Source organism: Leopardus geoffroyi, chromosome A1 (assembly GCF_018350155.1).
Source record: "Leopardus geoffroyi isolate Oge1 chromosome A1, O.geoffroyi_Oge1_pat1.0, whole genome shotgun sequence".
Classification (NCBI taxonomy): domain Eukaryota; kingdom Metazoa; phylum Chordata; class Mammalia; order Carnivora; family Felidae; genus Leopardus; species Leopardus geoffroyi.
The window spans coordinates 9,695,042-9,713,023 of record NC_059326.1 but is presented as its reverse complement, the minus strand read 5'-3'; the positions used below and the strand labels follow the sequence as shown (position 1 = coordinate 9,713,023).

General features: G+C 44.6%; 1 protein-coding gene and 1 long non-coding RNA gene across 6 annotated transcripts in view; one reads left to right on the top strand and one right to left on the bottom strand.

The window, feature by feature from the left end:
- Positions 1–17,982, top strand: part of HMGB1 (high mobility group box 1) — a 133,739-nt gene that overhangs the window by 101,958 nt on the left and 13,799 nt on the right. The window lies entirely within an intron of this gene.
- LOC123593461 lies at positions 2,554–10,628 on the bottom strand. Its single transcript, XR_006710343.1, has 3 exons — positions 10,145–10,628; positions 6,258–6,386; positions 2,554–3,652 (listed from the first exon to the last, which is right to left on the bottom strand). It is a non-coding gene; the product is annotated as an uncharacterized LOC123593461 (long non-coding RNA).

Below are 17,982 nucleotides of genomic sequence, written 5' to 3'. Positions count from 1 at the left end.
AATAACTTGATAGGTTTGTGTATGGCTGACTCAAACTTGCTAATTTCTAAGATCCATCTCCAAGATAGATTTATGGCGGTGATGCTTTCCAGCAATTTGAGAACTATTCTTGGAATACTCTGAATGGGCCCCGGCTTTCAAAATTCAGGCTCCGAATTTGATTTTTGGCTGCAAAATTTGGCTCTGAAAGGAGTTTCCACAGTATGTCTTTTAATCAGTCTGTTATAAGGCATGCAGAATAATTTATTCTTCTTGTCTAATACGGGAAGATGAGACTGTAACTGAGGAAAAATTGTGATTTCATTTGTATTCAGTGTTACTTTTGAATTACCTGGTTAAAGTTTTTCTTAGACGTTAGATAATAGTGGAAATATGGTAGTTTTAGAAATAGTGGAAAATCAGGAGTTTTCAACGTAGTCTAAAATAGGTATTTGAACTTCTCTTTCCCAGATAAACTTGTTTTATGTATGTTAAGGTAAATACTTGTGGATAGGTATTAGAAGTGCTGGAATGGTGTTATCTGTATTAGTATTTAAACATGGCCACTGGTCCTGTATGATTAGTTACAGGATCTGACATGTTTTATCTTGTGGTTTGCTAAAATGGAAGTTTTTTGCTATTCTAATGCATTTGGAAATATATAAAATAATCATATCTTGATTTTAATCTTGGCTTTCCTCTAAAACAAAAGTTCTTAAATCTTTTATAGGCCATAAACCCCTTAAACTTTTGTACCAGAAAAATGTAGATGTTTGAAGATGGTCCAGACCAGGGTTAATAACTCCTATTCTAAAATCATGAAAATGCATGCAGCTCTCCATAGATATCTTCACACCCATAGTTTCCATATACTGATTCATAAATATTTAACTTAAAAGCATGTAATTTGACCAAGGCTGCTAGCTTATGTATGGATGGTGACTTTCATCTTTCACCTGTGGCTCTTCAAGCTAGCAAATTCCGTGATTAGAATATCGTACTCACTTCTCCAGATAGAGCTGTAGGATGATTGGCAGATGGGCTTCAGACTCACATTAACCAAACTCCGGTGGCTTTGGGCAGATTTTAATTTTGTTTAAGTGAATTCAATAGTTTTCTGAACTCTTCGGAGAAAGTCATTACATAATTATTGAAAGGGAGTATAACTAAAGGATCGGCTTCTCAAGATTCCCTTTTTGGGCTTATGATGCTAAGAAGTTCAAGACTAGCCATTCTGGTTTTGAAAGAAGTGGGAATCTACAATCAGTGAAGGGTTATTTCTCATACTTTGCGCTCTTATGAGAACAAGGGAAGGGTATTGTGGTTTTCAAAAGTGGTTTGGGGAGGGGCGCCTGGAGGGCTCAGTCTGTTAAGCATCTGACTTGGCTCAGGTCATGATCTTGCAGTTCATGAGTTCGAGCCCCGCGTCAGGCTCTGTCCTGACAGCTCGGAGCCTGGAGCCTGCTTCGGATTCTGTGTCTCCTTCTCTCTCTGTCCCTCTCCCACCTGTGCTCTGTCTCTGTCTGTCTCTCAAAAATAAATAAACATTAAAAAAAAAAAAAAAGACAATGATACAGAGAGAAACACAGTTCAAAAAAAGCAAACTGGAGAAGTCACTGGATTGAGGGTCAAGGATGGGTGAGAGCAGCAATCCTTGAACTGATGATTCAGAGACGTGCTAGTCCAGAGCCATCCAATCTACAGGTGAGAGGTTCAGCGGGCCCATCACAGACCTAACCACAGCTGTCACTCAGTTAAGTTAGTGGGGCAGGGAAGGGGTTGGGCGATTACTGACCCCCATCTTCAAAACAAAGAATTTGCTGGTTTCCTGCTCTAAAAAACTTTTCTAGATTCGTGGTATTTGGGGCAAGGAGTATTGGGATGGTATCCTGCTCTATAACTAGACTTGAACAGTGGGGGAACCCTCTGGGGAATAGAGTGAATAATGATGATTTTCAGAGGAAAACAGACCCAGCAATCTCCCTCATACCCCCAGCAGCTATTACTCCTCTCAAGGCTCTCCCAATCCTGCTGGATCCTAACAGGAAAAGCAAACGTATATGAGAAGACAAATTCCAAAAAGCCATTGAATTGGTCCAACCAAAGGTCCTTATTCACCTTAGGAAATATATTTTTGTGGGTTAGTAAAAATGGAGTACATGCTGAATCCGGGGTGGGAATAAATGTTGGATAATCATTCGAGGTGTTCCGCACGTGAAAAGAGAGAGAGAGAGAGAGAGAGAGAGAGAGAGAGAGATGGGTTCGTGCAGTGGTTTTGGATTGAGATACGTCTTCCACATTGGAGCGTCCTGGTTATAGGTAAGGGAGAAGAGGAAAGAGCCCATGGAAACTGCTAAGGGATAATTTTGGAAGGAGAAGAGGAGACTGAGGACCTTACGGTCTGTCTCTAGGATTGAAGGGAAGGAGGGCCGAAGAGCGAAGGGGATGGTTTTCCTGTGTGGAGGAATATTAGCACCGAACTTCTAAGAGTAGAAAAGACACGTCATGTGAGACCCTGGGAACGATGAGCATATTGGGGGGGGGGGGGGGGGGGGGGGGGGGGGGGGGGGGGGGAGGGGGAGGGGGAGCAAATGACCATCAGCCTGAAGTTGACCGTAAAGAACAAAAGTGCCAAAACACATTCAATTGTCTTTTCCTCTTAAATGACTCAAAGTGTCGAAGAAAATTGCCTGGAAAAGCAGTGCTTCTTTTCGCCCGTTGAATATGTTGGTACTTTACTTTTGAAAATCCAAGAAACAACTGCAATGCTCCCAAAGAATCTTCTCCTCCCCCCTCCCCCCCCCCCCCCCATAGCTTAGCTTTTGAGCTACACAGAGAAAGCAAGCTGGGAGACGGGCTTTTTGGTCCATTCCCCTCCACATTTTTTGGTAAGGCTTTTATTTGAGGCTCCGTGTCTGATCTGCCAGGTTTTTGCATAAATGCATTTCCTGGATGTGTGTGTTTTGTGGCCATTGCCAACAATGTCTGCTTCTAATCACTTGCTGCAAGCGCCCAGTAGCTATCAGGGATAGCACTGACGGTGCGTGGAGGAGGCCCATGTGTTCGATTGTGGGTCTTGGCAGATTGTTGAAAAGGCAGTTACTTTCCTAGGGTCTAGAGTTTGGTAAGTAACCGATAGGAGGCCCGAAGGGAGGAGTGGCTGAGGCAGGAGCCTACATTTGCTAGCAGGAGCCATCGACATTTAATAAAGAGGCAAAACTGTTGAGGACACAATTTGGCCACTCCATTCTTCAGGTGCCCTCTGGGATCATCAAAATTTATTTTGGGAAAAAAAAAAAAAAAAACCCACCCAAATGTTCGAATTCGCTGTAGGTTAATATATTATCAGCTTTGGAGGTAAAAATTGTCAATGGCACATTAGGCTGAACTGTTGTGATAGAGCAGCGGAAGAAAGGAGATGGTGGTCCACCTTCCATCGGTAGGATTATATTGTCTTAGGCGGCCCATTTTGAGAGGGACACTGACCAACGTGGGTCACGATCAGCGAGGAATAGCCAGGGCCACCGTGTTATCTGAGGAATGAGCCAAGGCCTGGATAAAGAAGGCCCTCAGGCTATCTTCAGGAATCTCACGGGTTGTCCACTGTGTTGAACAGGGAAGTGTTGTTATTCGGCGTTCCTCTGGAGGCCAGAACTAGGAGCAATGGGCCGAACTGGTGAGGAAATACATATTGGATTAAAATAAGAACATTTCTACTATCAGAGTTGTTCCAAAGTGGAATGGGGCAAAAACAAATTTCAGAACAGCATGAGACATTTGCTTCCATTTTAGTTTGAAATTGTGCGCAAAGGTCTTTTGGGTAGTGGAGGGACAGGATCGTTGCTATAGCAAAACGATGCTGGCAGCAGGTGAGAAGATGCGTGAGAGAAGGTGGCAAGGATGGCCAGTTAACAGACTGCTAAAATAATCCGGGCAAGAGATGGTGAGACCGTAAGCTGGGGTAGTAGCCATGGGCGTTCAGAGTTGTAGATGCCCTGACTTTCCATCAACAGATGGATGGTTCAACAGCCTCTGGCGTGTATTACCTGCATTGGAATATTACATAGCCTTAAAAAGGAAAGAAATTTTTTAGTTAAAAAAATTTTTTTTAATGTTTATTTTATTTTGAGAGAGAGAGAGAGACATAACGGGAGCAGGAGAGGGGCACAAAGAGAGGGAGACGCAGAATCCGAAGCAGGCTCCAGGCTCTGAGCTGTCAGCCCAGAGCCCGACGCGGGGCTCAGCCTCCCGAACCGTGAGATCATCACCTGAGCCGAAGTCAGATGCTTAACCGGCTGAGCCACCCAGGCACCCCAAGGAAAGAAATTTTGATACATGCTAGGACATAGAGGAATGTTGTAAAATAGGTAAAATAAAGCCAGTGTTACAAAGGACAACTATTGTGTGAGTCCAGTTATAAAAATACTGTGAGGAGTCAAATTCATAGAGACAGAAAGGAGGGTGGTGGTTGCCAGGGGCTGGGGAGGGACAGGAATGGGGCCTTCTTGTTTGATGAGGACAGGGTTTCAGTTTGGGGAGATCCGAAAGCTATGGAGATAGATGGTGATGATGGCTGCATAACACTGTGAGTGTCCTTAGTGTCACCGAACTGTACATTTTTAAATGCCTTAAATGGCCAATTTTATGTTAGACGCAATTTTTAAAATACACTGTTCTGAGTTTTTTTTTTTTTAAGAGAAGTAAATTCAGGAAGGACAGTAAAGGTGTGAAGGAGGAGTGAATGTGGTTGCCAGGCTGTCTAGCCTAGCTACTGGGTAGAGGATGCCATTAGTCAAGAGAGTATTAACCAAAAAAAAAAAAAAGAGAGAGAGAGAGAGAGAAACAGGCTTGGAAGGAGCTCATGAACTTGGTTTTAGAAATGTGACATTTGAGTGGCCTAAAGAACATGCAGTTGGAGATTTTTAATTTTTTTTTCTCTTTGAGAGAGAGAGAGAGAGAGCAGGGGAGGGGCAGAGAGAGGGAGACAGAGAATCTGAAGCGGGCTCTGCACTGACAGCAGCGAGCCCAATGTGGGGCTCAAACTCACAAACCTCGAGATCATGACCTGAGCCGAAGACGGACGCTCAACTGACTGAGCCACCCAGGAGCCCCTCAGTTGGAGATTTGTAAAATAACCTTATGGAGTTGTATACAATGTAAATTGCATCTTAAACGGTACAATTCAGACTTTAGACAAATGCATGTACCCACGTATCCATCACAAGCAAGGTACTGAACGTTTCTACCATCCCAAAAGTCTTCTGCTCCCCCTGACCCTCTTCCATTCCTGCCCCAGGCAATGACTGATCTGCTTTCTGCCACTTATAAATGAGTTGGCATTTTTTGCAATTTTTTATAAATGGAATCAATCATACAACAAGGTACCTGTTTGTGTGTGTGCGTGTGTGTCTGACTTACTTCACTTAGCGTGATGATTTTGACAACCATCGTATTGTTGCCTGTGTCTGTAATTCAGTCCTTTTTATTACCGACTGATGATCTACCGTACGGGTACGCACAACTGATTTATGCATGCACCTGTCTGTCATCGGGCATTTGGTTTGTTTCTAGTCTTTATTAACAAATCAAGCTAAGTGAACATTCCTATAATGTCTTTGAGTGGACATCCCATTTTCCTACCCAGCAGTAGATGTGACTTGGTTGAATGGGAGGCATACCTTTCACTTTTTAAGAAACTGTTAGTTTTTCCAAAGTGTGCTATTTTACATTCTCACCAGCAGGTGTTCCATATCTTCATCAGCACTTGGTATTGTCAGCTTTTTATTTAAAATTCTGATAAAGGTCAGTTTATTAGGGGTGCCTGGGTGGCTCAGTCGGTTAAGCGGCCGACTTCGGCTCAGGTCACGATCTCGCGGTCCGTGAGTTCAAGCCCCGCATCGGGCTCTGTGCTGACAGCTCGGAGCCCGGAGCCTGTTTCAGATTCTGTGTCTCCCTCTCTCTCTGACCCTCCCCTGTTCATGCTCTGTCTCTCTCTGTCTCAAAAATAAGTAAACGTTAAAAAAAATTTAAAAAAAAAATAAAATTCTGATAAAGGTCAGTTTATCAAGTTTTCTTGTTTACGAAAATTTGTTCTTATGTACCAAGACATGTTTGTCTCCTTCAATATTGAATAGGTTTTCTCCTCCGTTCAGCCCGCCATTTAGTTTGAGGTTTTGCATGGAGGTCTATCATTAGTTTTTAGTTAATTTCTCTGTATAGTGTGAAGTCAGGGTCAGTGTTCATCCTCCCCTCCCCCCTCAATATGGCCGTGTAGTTACCTGGCAGAATTTGTTGAAAAGATTTTCCTCTCCCCCATTGAATTGTCTTACCACCTTTGTTGTAAATCAGTTGACCATTTATGTGTGAGTCTGTTTCTGGAGTCTCTCTTCTGTTCCAGGTGGAGACATCTAATGAGATGCTTGAAATTGGGAATTAGAGACATATTTTTTGCTGAGAATTAGCCGTGCATCTCTGCCCAGCCCCTGGAGAAAGCATCTATCTTTACCACTGTCAAGTTTGCTTGTCGTTTCTTAAATTCTTTTGTTTTTAATTTTTTTAAATGTTTACTTATTTTTGAGAGAGAGAGAGACAGAGAGACAGAGCATGAGTTGGGGAAGGGCAGAGAGAGGGAGTCACAAAATCCAAAGTAGGCTCCAGGCTCCAAGATGTCAGCACAGAGCCCAACGCGGGGCTCGAACCCACGGACCATGAGATCATGACCTGAGCTGAAGTCAGAGGCTTACCCGACTGAGCCACCCAGGCACCCCAAGACTCTTAAATTCTTGATTGAAATGCATGTTTCTTACGGGCTAGCATTAGAGGCAAGACCCACAACAATAAGGCAAAGGGAAATATGAAAACGTGAATCTAGACTTGGTCAAATACACCATGTCACAAAGTCTTTGGAGACCTAATTGTTTACAGCGCTAAACTTATCCGTGTATTATTTCTGTGGACAGATTTACAGGCTAAAGAGCTGGACATGCCTGAAGACAGCTTAAGGATCTGGGAACTTTCTCTGCAAAGATAATCAGGAATCTGGACGTTGGCAAAGTACCCAGCCTTTTCTTATTCCTCATGTCACAAGAAGTCGTGTGTCAGGGCACCGGATCACTGGCCCTGTTTCCCTGGCGTTGGTGTAGATGGCCTGAGAAAAGAAGGAAACTAGTCCAATTTATTGTAAATAAGAGTTTGAAATAAATATGAGAGCAATATGGAGGATGTAAGAGTAGAAGAAACTAAATATGAAACTCAATTTTAGTGGGTCATTTAAAAGGATAGAGGAAGGGGCGCCTGGGTGGCTCAGTCGGTTAAGCGCCCGACTTCAGCTCAGGTCACGATCTCGCAGTCCGTGGGTTCCAGCCCCGCGTCGGGCTCTGGGCTAATGGCTCAGAGCCTGGAGCCTGTTTCCGATTCTGTGTCTCCCTCTCTCTCCCCCCCTCCCCCATTCATGCTCTGTCTCTCTCTGTCTCAAAAATAAATAAACGTTAAAAAAAAAATTTTTTTTTTAAATAAATAAAAGGATAGAGGAATATGTTGAAGAATGTGTATTCAGAAGCATGGGGCCCAGGGGTCCAGAATTTGCATTTGATTTGGGCGCACACCTTAGAAATGTTAACCTCTCTCCCCTCTCTTTTTTTTTTTTTTTTTTTAAATTTTTTTTTTTTTCAACGTTTATTTATTTTTGGGACAGAGAGAGACAGACCATGAACGGGGGAGGGGCAGAGAGAGAGGGAGACACAGAATCGGAAACAGGTTCCAGGCTCCGAGCCATCAGCCCAGAGCCCGACGCAGGGCTCGAACTCACGGACCGCGAGATCGTGACCTGGCTGAAGTCGGACGCTTAACCGACTGCGCCACCCAGGCGCCCCTCTCCCCTCTCTTAATGAGAGCCACCATGTGTTTAGGAGCGGGACATAATGATTGCTTCACTATGCTTATTTAATGACAAGTAAATTTAGAAATATATTCTAGACAAATCCTTTTCTACTTCCACCAGCAGTGTGTTTTTTTTTTTATTTTTTTAATGTTTATTTATTTTTGAGAGAGAGAGTCAGAGTGTGAGCGGTAGAGGGGCAGAGAGAGAGGGAGACATAGAATCTGAAGCAACTCCAGGCTCCGAGCCATCAGCACAGATGCGGGGCTCGAACTCATGAACCGTGAGATCATGACCCGAGCTGAAGCCGGACGCTCAACCGACTGAGCGACCCAGGCGGCCCGGCAGTGTGTTTTGTTTTGTTTTGTTTTGTTTTGTTTTTTCTTTTGTTTGGTTTTGGTTTTGCTCTCACACTTTAAATTCTGACCCTCTTTCCATGAATTCAGTTACATCTTTTTGGTAGGAAAAAAAAAAATCAGTCAACCCAGGAATTAATCTTATATCCTTCAACAAGAGTTTTTGAAAGAACCTGGAAGGGACCCCTGGGTGGCTCAGTCAGTTAAGCATCTTGGTTCGGCTCAGGTCATGATTTCCCGGTTTTGTGGGTTCGAGCCCCGCCCCGCATCAGGCATCAGACTCTGTGCTGACATTGTGGAGCCTGCTTGGGATTCTGTTTCCCTCTCTCTGCCCCAGCCCCACTTGCACTGTCTCTGCCTCTCTCAAAATAAATAAATAAATAAAATTTTAAAGTGCAAAAAAAAAAAAAAAAAGTGCCTGGAAATTAAAGTTACAGGGTTTTGAACTGTTAATGATCTTCTGAAGAGGGTCAAATCCACCACCTGCTAAGCCTGTTCCTTTAAAGACACTCAAAAATGTAGTAAGACTCCTCTTCTCAAGCCATTATATATGTGTGATGTATATAATAAATATATGCTAGGGGTATGGAGGTTGAGTTTCTATAATTGCAAAAGTCGTCAGCTACCTTGAATCACGGTTATCTCCATGGCGACTTCGATCCATTTCTTAATGATGTTGTAATAATTATATCTTAGCATCTAAATTAGAAAACAAAACTAATGCTGGTGGTAGTTTGTTTTGTTTTGTTTAGAATGATAGTTTCCACGTGCAGTTTTATTATTTAAAATTTGCCAGGAATAGGATGTAATTACTTCCATTCTAGACACCATTTAATATATAAACATCAAGTTTGTATGACCACCTGGTATATTTGGTGGGGTCCAAAGGTTACACAACAATTCTGTAACTCTTTAAAGACTTTGGCAACATGGTTTTTTTTTTTCCCCCTCCGTTTTAAATCATTATTTTGTAAGGAAAATTTAATTAGGTAAAAAATGGGTTTTTTTCTAAATGCAGGCCCCTCCATTGAGCCAATAAAGAATTTGTTTGAAAATAATTCCCAGCGTTTAGGACTACTAAGAGTATAAATTTTTCCCCTTTAATTAGTATCTTAGATTTTTTTTTTTTAACCAATGCCAAATGCAATGTGAGCTCAAGTTTTTTAGTTCAGTTCTAAACTTAGAACCCGTGATTTTCAAGTGGGTTCTAAATTTGGCAAAATGTCTTCTCTCTGCCATAGTAGCTGGTGTTTTCCCATTCTTCAGGGTTCATACATCTTATTTTCTAAGCAAGCAGCACTGTTTTTCTTCGCTTTTTAATAATTTTTTTTTCCTCTCCCCTTTTATGGAATACCAAATGTGATGCAACCTTTTTTAGACTGTAAAGTAAACTAGATATGGCAGCTTTCTGAACGGGAAGGAGAGTGGTAAGGAGGGGTGGGGGGAGTCATTTAGCCTCTTCCTTACAATGAAAAGATAAATACTGTATGCCTTCGATGCTGAGTTATGTGAAGTTTAGGTGTAGGTGGGTCAGAATCACCAAGTCAGAATTCGGTTCAAATGCTTCTCTTTCCTGCACATTTCTGCGTACGTACAAATGAGCCCCAGCCCCTTCCTGAGGAAAACGTGGGAAACAGCATCCTATTTGGTCACCACTTCCAGAAGGGTGTCCAACAAAGCCGTCTCCCGTGGTCTGCTCTGTGCTAAATACTCCATCCCCCTCCTGGGAGATGAAGACGCCAGGCAAAGGGCTCAATGCAAAACTCCCCGGGCGCGGAACTCAGACCCTGGCCACCGTGGGTCTAGGCTGTTAGCACATAGATGTTGTTGGCAGTTGAAAACAGCCACTTCCTCATTCTGCAAGGTGTCAGAGGGAGGGAGGGACACCAAGACCTCTCCCCAAACCAGGCTCGCACACACACTCCGCACTCACCTGCACTGATCTCTGTTCTTCCGACTCCAGGCTCACATCTCTCCCTACCACGATCCTCCTGGCCCTTCTTCCTGCCACTGCAACCATCTTTCCCATTAAAAGAAAGGGAGCCGGAGGAAAGGGGACCAGCGTGAAGGAAAGTGAGCTCTGTTGCCCTCCGGGGCCACACTTCTGGAATTTGACCCCTCAGCTGCGCGCCTCTGCAGCCGCGCGTGTCTGTCTGAGCAGCTCCCTTTCCTACCCGTGATGATGTCCTTGAGGCATTTGTGATGATGTCGTTGAGGCATTTGTGTGCGCCGCCCCAGCCCAGAACGCGAGGCTCAAGCTGCGTGCGTTCTCAGGGAGCGTTTCCCAGCACCTCTTGGAGATCTTGGCCACTGGCATCCTGTTCACGCAGGTCTCTCCAGCCCAAGCTCAGGCCTCTTCTAGCAGGTGGAGGCCTCCAACGACAAGCCAGCCAGCGGGCGGCCTTGACGGTCCCGTCTGACAGGTTCCTCTGCTTTATACCCTCTTGCCTCTGCAGTGCCAAGAGGGGAGGACTGGAATACTTAAGATATTTCCCAGTCGCCGTCTCCCTGGGTGCTAAGCGTTCTGACTCCCAGACTCCCAGCAGAATTTTCGGGGATGGACAGCCCTCCCATCCTCCGTGCCACTGCCACTGGCAGCTGTCTCCCCTCCCCACCCTGCAAGTGTTGGTAGAATTCCATTGACCTCAGCATTCCTAGAATGGCTGCAGTTGGCTTGAACATCCAACCTTGAAGGGAATGTAGCACAGTGAAGCGGCCGACGCTGTGCTCCCGTGGACAGGCCGGATCGCTGGAGCCCAGGGAGTAGGTGCTGGGAGTAAGAAACGCACATCGGTTGGGGGCTGCACATCATCCCGGCCAATCTCCTGCCTCTGACAGCGGCATAAAGGGCCGTGTTGTGAGAAAACAGTGTCGCTCTTTCCCACGTCGGCCTCAGGCTTTCCCGGTTACCAGACAACCTCCTGGCTTTCCTTCACCATGTTATTTATCCGGCCTTGTCTCCAGATTTTCTATTTGGGGTCTCAATCGTCTGTCGCAGGGTCTTTAGATTAAATAATCTAAAGGAAGGAGCATTAATTAGACTAGGAGTGAGAAGTCCCACGTTCAATCTGTAGCCCTGCCATACGGTGATGGGTGACCTCCAGTAAGGCCTCGTTCCGAGTTTCCTGAGCCTGCTTCCTTCATCTGAAGCATGGACGGGGGGTTGAGGGGGCAGCTGGAAGTGATAATAACCGGGTTCTAGAATTCCACGAGTCTTGGGGCTCCTGGGTGGCTCAGTCGGTTAAGGGTCTGACACTTGATTTGGGCTCAGGACATGATAGGTTTGTGAGTTCGAGGCCACCCACCCCCCCCCCTCCATCCGTGGGGCTCCACGCTGACAGTGCAAAGCCTGCCTGGGATCCTCTCTCTCTCCCTCTCCCTCTGCCCCTCCCCTGCTCACGTGCTCTCTCTCAAAAATAAATAAATAAACTTAAAAAAAAAAAACAATTGCAGGAGTCTTCTTTAAACTGCTACTTAGCAGAGTAACTGGACATCTAAAATGCTACCATAAGATAGTATGTCCCCCACAATTGTCCCTAAATTACTTCGGTCAAACTTGGAGGAGCAATGCTATTTCCAGTCTTACAGGTTCCCCCCCTCCAATCGGTCTCTTCACGACTGCATTCGCTTTTTCATCCTCCTCCTTTTCTTCAGCGTTTACGGATTGCAGATGTACTGTCTTGTTTTTCTTCTTCGTAAGTCTGCTTTTCTTTAGAAAGTCTCAAGGGGCTCCGTTGTCTTTGCTACCCACGTCTAGGGGACACCCCGGCTCTGAAGAAAGCAGTACCTACCCCGGGCAGGATGACGGGGTCTCCCCTTTTGTTTCTTCGTGACACTCCGGTCTGGTGGCTTTGTGATGGCAGCAACCCGCCGAGTTGGTGCCTTTTGGGGGCCTGGCCACGATGTCTCCCAGGATGCCTTTCCTGTACTATAAACAGGAGCTCACAGTCCCTCATCTTCTAAGGACATGTGAGCTCTTTTTGCCCAAATGCCTGGTAAAGCAAAGAGTACGTTGCCACATGAATACCTGTCTCCCGCTCTTTGCACATTCACAGAGCTTTGGGAGATCTTCTGGCCGTTTATCCCCCTGCTTCTTCGTCACCGTGCAGGAGGGTCATCTACCGAATTGAAGATGGCACTGAGGAGTGCGTGTCACTTTTTTTTTTTTTTTTTAATGCTGAAGGAAAAAAAAAAAAAGAAAACAAATCAAAACCATAAACTCTCATACTCCTCCTGATCCCTGGGAGAGAATAGCAGCTGGTGGGGGACGGTGAGTGAGGGACGAGGTGAAGATCCTTCTTGAAGGATGGGAAAACAGCATTTCATTTTAGCATGGGTTTTAGTAGCAGGTTCTACAGTGGTTGGTGGCAAAGTCATGATTAGACTCCCATCTCTTCATGACTTCCTCCACTCTGTCGTATGGGAGCCTTTGCCCGTGAATTGAGTGGCTCCTACAGGCCGGGCTCCAGGCTAAATGCTGGGGGAAAAGGTGAGTACCGCACGCCCTGCCTTAGAAGGACCTACAGACGAGAAGTATGGGCAGTTGCAGGCCTGGGTGAGCGTGCCGTGATAGGAAGGGACACAGAGTGGAGTAGTGGCCTGGCCGGGAGTGCCACGCCCAGGGTGGGCTCAGATCGGGGTAGTCAAGGAAGGCTTCTGGGAGCGGTGACCTCTAAGCTGAAAGGCCAGTGGGATTTGGATGGGTGGAGGTTTATTCTAACAAGAGGACTTACAAGTGGCCGAGGGAGCATGTCCGTGCCAGGATCTCTCAGTGGTTCAAGATGGCGGGAGCTTGGAGCGTGGGGCTGGAGAGAGAGGCAGACGCTGACCGGAAAAGGCCTAGGATGCTCTGCTAAGGAGTTTGAACGTTCTCTTGAAGACCATGGGAAGTCCCAGAGGGATGTTTTAAGGAGAGATCTATCGGGATCGTATTATCATATTTACTTTAGAAGAAAAGCCACCTGAAGTTTTCTAAGGCCAAGGCCCAGAGACATTAGATAGTTAGAAATTGTTCGAGTAGACCAGGCAAGAGACCGTGGCTTCGGCTAGGAGGGTGGCCTTTGAAATGGAGGGAAGTGGGTAGATCAGAGGCATAAACGAAAGAGGCAGAATCCACAGGACTTGATGGTTTGATGATTGTTGGGAGTTAGGGAAAGGGAGGAGTCCGTGATGAAACGATCGGGTTGGGGCACCAAGCTACTGAGCTGGAAAGCACCACCAGAGGGTATTAATGGTAAATGCAGAGACGAGTGAAGTTCCGACTCTCACGGCTCCCCTGAGGCAGTACCAAGTTCTTAAGTCCTGGTGGACCCAGAATGATGAGGAACTATTCTAAGAATGAAGTGGGTTTTCTGTGCCTACCTGGCCCATTTACCTTTGGGCAAAGCGTGCTGGGGCACTACCCTCTTGGCTAGATTCTCTGATCTGTCCTCTGTGCCATGAGTTCTCCTCCACCACCGGCAAAGAACATAGGGTTCCTCACTCCGCACAGAGACTCTGGAAGGAGGTGGTGCTGCACAACTTCTACTAACAGCTGTCATCGTACTACCTTTGGAACGTATCTCTTTGTGACGGTTGGATTTTAGAGCCAAAGCAGAGAATAGGAGATACCCATGGTGTCGTGGCTTTGGAGTCAGAGAGACCAACTGAGCAAGCCCTAAGCAACCTTAATTCCCTCCTCTGCAAAACAAGGAAAGTAGCACCAACTCCAAGGACTTGCTGTAAGCCTTATAATGCGGTAAAACGTGTATGGTGCCCAGCAGATGGTAAATGCCCAATAAATATTACTTTCTGCCCCCACGACCCCCATCCATGGGCACTTACATTCCAAACAACGCGGCCTTCTCACCCTGAGAAAGGAAGCTCCATGATGCTCTTACCTTTACCATCTTGCTAATAACTGGTTGGTTGTTGCTGTCACTGTTGCTTTCCATCTCTCAGACAGTGGAGAGAAAGAGAGGGAGGGGAAGGGATCCAAATTCAATTTAGGAACTTTTCCGAGTGGAAGTTCCGCCTGAAAGAGTTCCATCACGTGTCTGACGTCAGTTCTTTCCCCACCGCGTGTGAACCTGTGGCTTGTGACAGTCGTGCGTCTTAGTCTCTTGAGACTAAGAATGCTTGGGTTGGGCTGGAATATCAGGCTAATGGGATGGACAGTACCCATTTCCTTCAGAGGCTGACTTTGACCCCCCACTCTTTGTCCTGGAAACTTACAGTGTAAAGCTGTAATGCGATTGGCATCTCACTTCAGAAAAATGCAGGTCTTCTGCCTTGAGTCTGCTCCAAATCGTTCAGCTTTTGGAGACATGCATGTAAATTCTTTCTTATTACCTTTCCTGGAGGTAGATAGCATCTAACCCTTGCATTTAGGGCTCACAGGACTCCCTCCCTCAGGCCACCTTTCTTAGATTTGGATAGATTTAGGGAACATTTTTGAGTGGAACGCTCTTTGGCACTGGCTTCTACTTCTGCAGCCTTCCCCTTGCCCTTCTTGGCATTCTTTGCTTCTGTTGTTCTAGAAGTTCCTCTTCTAATCTCATTTGTATTATTTTGCTCCATTAATAGTAATTAAAAAAAAAAAAACCCTTTGGGAAAGATACGAAGTTCAGTGTCAGCCATTGAAGAAATTTAATAGCTCCAGAAAATGTTTTTTGAGTCTTCTGTCATTAGTAAATATATAGCCTATGACGACAGCTTGTTACTATATACCACTTAGGTCAGGATACGGTTTCTACCTGCAGAAAGTTTTCATTTCTTCAGGTAAGGTAAGAAAACACAACAGGAAAAAGATTGAAGAGACTACTATTATACCTCTTTTAAAAGAGACCATAGCCTCTCAAAAATCTATTCTTCTGCCGAGGATGAGATTATTAATTTCCTTAGTTACTATTTTTCCCTGAAGTGTTGGAATAAGTGCCTTTTGATGCCTAGGCTTGAGAAAAGCTTGTTCCCCAAAGCCACTTGGCAAGTATAAATCCCAGGAACTAGGTGCTTTAAGCACTGTGTTTGTGAAGCAGCAACCATTGTTGGGAGAGAAGCAGGGTGGGGGAGGAGAGAAGGCAGGAAGGGGGGTGGAGGGAGAGGGAGGAGGGAGGGGAAAGTGACGGTACTTAGGAACGCACCAATGGTGGGAGTGACCAAAATATACTGGAGACTGGGTCCTTCCTGGGACCTTGCAAGTGGGACTCGATCAGCCTCCCTCTTTCTCCCACCACCGGCTTCACCCAGCGAAGCCACTGCTGCTGTTAAATCTGGAGTACCTTCATGCAAATATAAACGGTTGGGTTGTTTCCCTCCAAATCTAAGACCTAGAGAGAACCCCTTGAATTCAGCGAACACACGCTTTGGTGTCAAAGTAAATGTTCTACACAAGAACAATGATAACACTTTTGAGGAGTTCATGAACTTTTGTGATATCTGGGAATATGTAGGAAAAAAAGTGTGTGTTAACCTCAGAAAGCGTCTTTGTTGCCACACAAATGCAACCATTTAGAAACCTGGTATTTTGACCTGGAAGATTTTTAATAAGAGACATGAATGAAAATATGAATCTATTTTTGACCTTACGAACTAAAGCAACACCTCACACCGTAAAAAGCAGAAAAGAAAATCTGTTAAAACAGCAGTTCATAAAAACACTGCCCCAAATCATCAGGATAGGGGCCACCCTAAATAGAAATTGAACGCGAAGTTGCCAATATCCACTGATTTTGACCAACAAAAATGACAACATGACAATACATTTTGCTCCATGTCCCTAAAGCCAACATGCTAGAATGTAATTTAATCTCTAAAGGGAAGGGAATCCTAGGTGCCGGTTCTTAAAATTCAGCATCAACGGCGTGGTAGGTGTGGGCAGAAAGTCAGGCATCACCTTTACATCAGCTGACATGTATTGGATGCCCATGATGAACAAAGTGCTGGAGAAATAAAAATGAGGAAGAGAGGGTGATATATAATATATTTATATAGGTTACAACATATATAATATATTGTTCTATGCACAGCACTAGAGAACCATTGGAAAGGCAGAGCTCAAAAATGAAAGAAAGCTCACCAAGTTCAGAGTTACAAAAGGTTGAGAAGCTTTTAAAGGACAGGTTGGATTTTACGTAGAGGTGGGGGAAGGACACTACCAGCAGAAGAAACAACGTGACCAGACGCTCAAAGGTAGGACAGTACAAGGTCCAGGTCGATTGGAAAATAGAGCAGTGGAAGGAAAGCAGAGAGCAATGTGCCTTACTAGGAGGGCCCTGAAGGCCAGGGGAAGACTGTATAGTTAATTTGGAAGAAAATGTTGTAATTAAATGGAAATTTTTTCAGCAATGGAGTTTTATGCATTAGGAAAGCATTGATAATTCCAGTTTTTAAAATAATCTGAAATAAACAGCCAACATCTGTTAATCGTCCACAGTGTTCTAAGCAATTTACATGCTAGGCTCAGCTCTTACGTATATGAGCTAGTTTAAATTCACAACCCCCCTTTGAAAAGGTGAGTATGATCCATTTTACAGGAGCAATTGGGGCTCAGAGAGGTTAATTCACTTGGCCCAAGGTGACACAGCTAGTTAGTGCCAGGGCCAGGATTTTAACCTATGGGCGTCTGGTTCCAACGTCTCCGTCGTGACCCACAAAATAATAAGTGCCAGAACCGGAGTTGGGGCCAATAAAAATGAAAAGAGGAAATGATTCGAAGTATTGTGACATAGATATTATAGAATTTAATGTGAGGAAAGAGCTAGAAGGGGGAATCACAGACTCCTAGAATGGGAGCCAGCATGGGAAGTTGGAGTGAATGGAGAAATCGGAAAGAGGCGTCCTCTGGAGAGCAGGCAGGAAGGTGAGCTTGAGAAGTCAGTTTAAGTGGTGGGGTCCAGGAGAGAGACCAGGGCTGAAAGGGAAGTTCAGGGCTATTTACATAGAGATGGAGGTTAAGAGTCAATGTGGAGTGGGTTGCCTAGGTCTCTAAGAGAGCAAAGAAGCAAAAAGACGACTGGGGACTGAATTATGGAGAAAGAAGGAGTATCCACTAAAGAAGACACCTCAGTAGAGATGAGAGGTAAAAGTTGTTTCAAGTCGATGCTAATACTTTTCTTTCCAACAATTACCTAATTCTGATTTGTGTTATCAGGATGGTCACCTTTTGATAACAATGGAGATGCCTTTGCTTCAAGGCTATGACAAATGTGCATGATTTATGTATATATAGTATAGTATATATATATATATATATATATATATATATATATATAGTATAGTATATATATATATATATATATATATATATATATAGTATATTTCCTCATAGGGAAGAGTTTCTAGAGTAATGAAGTCTGAATTTTTCTTTTTTTTAATTTTTTTGAATGTTTATTTTTTTTTAATGTTTATTTATCTTTGAGGGAGACAGAGACAGAATGTGAGTGGGTTAGGGGCAGAGAGAGGGGGACACAGAATCCGAAGCAGGCTCCAGGCTCTGAGCCATCAGCACAGAGCCCGACGCGGGGCTCGAACTCACGAGCCGTGAGATCATGACCTGAGCTGAAGTCGGACGCTCAACCGACTGAGCCACCCAGGCACCCCTAGGGGCTTTTATTTCTAACTATAGAAGTAATATAAATTGATTGTAGAAAACTGAGGAAATACTGAAGAGTAAAGAAGAAAACCTTTTGCCAGTAATAAACACTACTAACATTTTTTTTTTTTAGTATATCCTTCCATTCTGTTTTGGATTTACGTACACGCTTTTTTTCAAACCAGGGATCCTTGATAAGA